This window comes from Punica granatum, chromosome 4 (genome assembly GCF_007655135.1).
Source record: "Punica granatum isolate Tunisia-2019 chromosome 4, ASM765513v2, whole genome shotgun sequence".
NCBI lineage: Eukaryota > Viridiplantae > Streptophyta > Magnoliopsida > Myrtales > Lythraceae > Punica > Punica granatum.
Genome location: NC_045130.1, coordinates 9,878,406 through 9,883,897, shown reverse-complemented (window position 1 = coordinate 9,883,897; position 5,492 = coordinate 9,878,406). Strand labels below are relative to the sequence as shown.

Genomic DNA, 5,492 nt, shown 5'->3' with positions numbered 1-5,492 from the left:
CGTTGATTCGGAGTTGGTCCCATAATTTTTCCCCATATCGGAGTTTTTCACGTAAAATTCTTGGTGTTCTTTTCTTTACCGTTTATTAGTTGATTTGATTGGTACCTATCTCGATTACACTAATAGGGGAAGAAAATTAATTATTGCATAGTTGTTTGGTCGAGCACACTCTTCCGAACACATCGGCACATGCGTATAATGGCACACGTACGTGTGTAAATCACGGGCTATACCAACTAAGCTACAGCCTCGTGTTTGTGATATATTTCTAATTATATTATGTGGATAACTTCTAGTCGAGATTTGTTATTGGGATTGAAGTTGTTCCATGATTCTTTTGTACTTACTCTCCTTATGAGTCACTACAAATAATCACTTAAAGTGATCACAGACATTACTTCTCATATCAACAATGTATCGATATGTTGGGACGATTCTTGATTTCCTGTAGAACGAGTGAACCATTTTCTCGGAAGACCTACTCGAATGTTGGATATTTTTGAAGTTTCTTGACGACGTGATGACTCGAGCCGGAAGCAGCTTAAACAAAAAGGGGCTTGCACGTATTTTTATATTCCAAATTATTTTAATGCTCTGGAATCGACTTGTCTAATATGTTCACTTTGTACAGCATTTTCGTATCTGAACATCTATATAATTGATAAAACAAGAAGAGAAAAAAAAGGAGATATAATGAGATGTAAGAAAATGGAGATAAAAGGAAATAAAGAAGTGAATAGCAAGATGGTGAAGGGAATAGGAATGAAATCACGAGGATATAGATCAACGATGGAATTTAGTTTTTAGTAGGCGGACTTTTAACTGTAATGAAACGATCCGAAACTCATTAGAATTATCTGATGATCATGCTAATCAGGACCCCCGTGACCTTATTAAAAAAATAAATAAAGGGGGAAAGAACAGGAATGAATTATTGACCAAAAGAAAGGAATCGACAAGGAGTTAGAGGAAATGGTGGGAGGGCCCACCGAAGCCGATACTGTTCAACTTCTTCTGGAAGTTGCTTTGTCTGTCTTCTATCTTTGCAGCTTATGCAAGAAGCAATAAATCTTGGGAATCAAGCTCCATAAATAATTTATAAATGATATCTCTACTTTCAATGAAAAAATTATTATTTGTTATTCATTGTCATCCTTTTGGTGGGTGGAAAGCAAGGGGTCCACAAAATTGACAGCTATTTTGACTCTGCTGCATCAACTTTTCCTTTTTGCCCTGTCCCCCCTTTTCTTTTCTTCCCCTTTCACAACAATCCTCAAAGAAAACCTGTATCAATATAACCCTTTAAAATACAAGCAATACTTAATTTGTAACAATCACAAAATCATTTCTTAGATCGAGTTTGATGATAAGTACTCGAAAAAGTCATGATCATATTAGGTCCAGGTCGAACATGAAATGAAGGGATTTCTGTGCAGATTGCTTTTTGTTTCTTTCTCATATCAGATTTGGAAAATATAATAAGGAAAAGAAAAATTGAAGGGGCAACTTCTTCAAGAGGATAACCTGGCGGGTCCCTTGCAAGGACACTCCTGCAGAAGTTTTACTTAGAGAAAGTGGGCGGGGCAACTTCTTGATTGACATTCTCGCCTGCCAATCGGAGATTACAGTTTCGATTTTGAGAGTGAGATTTTTCATATTCCTCTATTTCATTGTCTTAAATTTATGGACTTTCCTAATTAAAAAAAGAATAAATAAAAATTAATTTTCCCTAGAGTTCTCACAGCAAGCTAAGGCCCTGTGTAAACTAATATATGAAACCTTCACAACCAAAAGCCAAACATAATCAAGCCTTCTTCAAAGAGAATTTATATAAATATTTCCTTTTCAAGGTACAGACTATACTTAACTAGGAACTTGTCATAATTCTTAGATCGAGTTTGATGGTATATGTACTCGAACAAGTTATGATCATGTTACGTCTGAGTCCAACAACGGATGATCGCTTTTCATTTCTTTTTCATGTAAGATTGGGAACATGTAAGAAGAAAAGGAAAAATTGAAGGGGTAACTTCTTTAGGAGGATAACATGGTGGGTCCCCTCCAACGTCTCTCCTGCAGAAGTTCGCCAGCCAGCTAAGGCTCTGCATATATAATATATATATATATATATATATATATAGATATATATATGTGAAACCTTCATAGCACCAAAAGCCAACATCATCATCAAGCACCGAACCTGCTTGAAGCTGACCTTTCCTCTCTTTGATTTTCTGGGCTTTCCATTGAGGAAGACGCAGAGTTCCCAACTTTCTGCTTGTCGCAGCGGAGATGCTGTGAGATGATGCATAAGGAAGAGGAATTCCTGGCGGAACCACTGCCGGTTCGGAGATCAAAACTCCACCCCTGCGTCGACGAACTCGTCAATCATCACTTGTGCTTGACATTCTGTCAAGCTAATATGAGTGCGAGATTCAATCCCAATGGGATCATGCACGAATACCACCTAATGAATTAATTTTCAATTAGGGATTGAATTTCGTCCCACCAGGTACTTAAATTCTCTCTTCATTCTCCTATATTTTGGGTTAGATTTTTATCAAGTTTTGTGATCAAAATTAGTGTTCTAATCCTCTTATCGAGAACAAACTCTATCTTCCTGTTCTGTCTCTGTTTCAATCTCCTCTCGAGAGGATTAGATGAAAATTCATGAGTTTGCACTTTTTAACTCATGCTAAATTTTCAATATGTATACAGGTGTATTTATTTATGCAATTATAGTTGATTATTGGATTCAACACAGTTCCACTACGTCGATAATTTGGACACGATCGAAAGTTGCTATGAAGTTTTTTCGATGGAAAAGTGATTCAAGTAGCTCTAGTGAGTATAGATTCAAGATATGAAGACCAAATTCTAAGTATTTGGCTTGCATTTTTGGTGAAGAAATGCAGAGCAGACCCTTGGCTTCAGGCGAAGCTTGGCAAGTGTAACTTGTGACATGAATAACTCGCGGTAGAGATTTTTTTCAAATGTGAATCTTATGCATTGGAGCAGATGTTTACCCACATCATGCTGTTGTGGATGGTGGTCAAGAAATAGGAAGATTAATTGTTTGGTCCGGTTTCATCATTCACAAGATATTACTATGCAGAAATTATGCAGTAACAGAGTATATACAGTGAGATACAGCAGCATATACTCAGGATAGTTCCTTGGCCTCCTCTGTTGGGGGCCATGCTTGAGAGCAATTGATATACTGCATTAGCACCGGTAGACCATGTTCAGTTTTCGTATTTCAACCGCCCTTTTCAGTTAATGTATAGAATATCTGTACAAATATATATCCGTAATGAAAGTGTTTCGCGTTTCCTTGGCAACCTGTCTTGAGCTACTTAACATCAACTGCAGTGGAAATACGATATTATGGATACAGCCGCTATCCTCAGACCTAACTATGTTCTAAATTTCTCCATGGAGTGGCAGATTATCACGAGTGCTCTATTCTGTAACAAATGGTTTATAGCTATTGACTCCTGTCTAGACGAAAACTATAGTTGCCAATGACATGACCATAAAATCCCATTTATATAATAGTAGAACATATTGCAAAAACACAGGTAAGCCGAATCATTCTATACTCTAATGCAATTCTATGCCATTTCCTTGTTAATTCATCGAAATCTTTTCAGTAAGTAAAAGATTTAATCACTGAAAGCATAATCCGTTATGAGAGAGATTGACAGCACACATCTAGATACGCATGAATTTTCCACATCGGAAAATCAACAATTTAAAAAGGGAAAACTGCATGGGTTGGCCCGTTTAAATTCGAGAAGTACCCGTTTCTCCCATTTAGCTATATCTTGCATGAAACCTCCATTATTTACATGCAAAAACCGCGATATAAGTATCTGTATCCTCAGTAGGCGAAGGGAAGGAGGGATCGAGATACCTAGTTGGGCGTTGAAGTAGAGTACGAGAACATCTGGTCCAATCAAAATTATTTCGTCACCTCATCATAATTGGTCTTGGGGTTCTGTCCTCCACCCTGTAAACCCCCCCGGAGAGGATACAAGACTGTTTAGAGCCAGGAAAGGATTTACTGAATAAAGGGCGTAGTGGATGTCTTTACCTGACTCTTCGTAGTAGTAGTTGTTTTTCTGTTGATGAGCCTTGTGACTTCCGAGTACACCGCCAATGGTTTTGATGCCAAGCGATAATGAAGTGAAATCGAGAAGCAGCAGTTCTTTTACATCCCCACGTAATATACAACCTCGAAATTGCAGCTCCTAGAGCACAAACTTTATCAGGGCTCATCCCAGATCAACAGCAAAGTAGTCTCCCAGAGCAACTTTTATCGGGGTATGCTGAATATCATTGGCGCACATGTAAACGAGTGCTCTACCAATAGAGCTATAAGCCTTGCGTTTGTGACTTGTCTATGCTACATATTTAATCATATTGGTTATGTGGATAATTTCTTGTTATCAGTTTGAGAAATAAATTAAAGTTGTTCATAGGCTTCACTATAAATGATTACTTAAAGTGGCCACAATGATTTCCCATATTGACGATGCATAAATCTGTAAGGAGGATTCTTGCTTATTTTTGGCGGACAAGTGGACCATTTTCTTGGAAGAGATCTACTCGAATGTTGCATATTCTTGAAGTTCTTAACCATGTCTTGATCCTTGGGGGAAAGGTGCTAAAACAGCAAAGGAGTGACAGCTCTGTTATATATACCAAATCAGCTTAAAGTTCTGGAATATTCATTTTTCTTTGGTAGAAGTCTAAGGCTATGTTTGGATTCCCAAACACTGTGTTTGTTTTCGGAAAAATGTTCAACTCAATTCAATTTCACTCCACTTATCTTCAATTCAACATCACAATCATTACTTTTTTTTATTTTTTAAATTTTTTTAACCATTCAACTCAATTTTTAATATTAAATTTTTTCAACTATTCATTACTTTTTCACAATTCAACAACACAATCATTACTTAATAATTATTTTCCTCAATTATTTATTACTTTTTCACACTTTTTCTCATAATTCAACCATACAATCATTGCAAACCAATTAAAATCAAAACTCAACTCAACTCAACTCTCAATCCAAACGCATTCTTAAAAATGCGTTTGGATTGAGAGTTGAGTTGAGTTTTGATTTTAATTGGTTTGTAATGATTGTATTGTTGAATTATGAGAAAAAGTGTGAAAAGGTAATAAATAATTGAGAGAAAATAATGATTAAGAATGATTGTGTTGTTGAATTGTGTAAAAGTAATGAATAGTTGAGAGAATTTAATATTAAAAATTGAATTGAATGGTTAAAAATATTTAACAAATAAAAAAAAGTAATGATTGTGATGTTGAATTGAAGATAAGTGGAGTTGAATTAAATTGAATTGAACATTATTTATAAAATAAACACACCCTTAATTTTAACTTTAACTCAACACACTACACAACAAAAACACACATTTCCCAAGTAAAAAAATTTAACTCAACACGCTACATAACAAAAA

The 5,492-nt window shown here is 35.9% G+C and overlaps 2 long non-coding RNA genes across 2 annotated transcripts; one reads left to right on the top strand and one right to left on the bottom strand.

The window, feature by feature from the left end:
• Positions 1–1,507: 1,507 nt before the first annotated feature.
• LOC116206288 lies at positions 1,508–3,341 on the top strand. The gene is made up of 2 exons (XR_004156654.1): positions 1,508–2,512; positions 2,719–3,341. It is a non-coding gene; the product is annotated as an uncharacterized LOC116206288 (long non-coding RNA).
• On the bottom strand, positions 2,999–4,814 carry LOC116206289. The gene is made up of 2 exons (XR_004156655.1): positions 4,097–4,814; positions 2,999–4,012 (listed from the first exon to the last, which is right to left on the bottom strand). It is a non-coding gene; the product is annotated as an uncharacterized LOC116206289 (long non-coding RNA).
• Between the last annotated feature and the right edge of the window lie 678 nt (positions 4,815–5,492).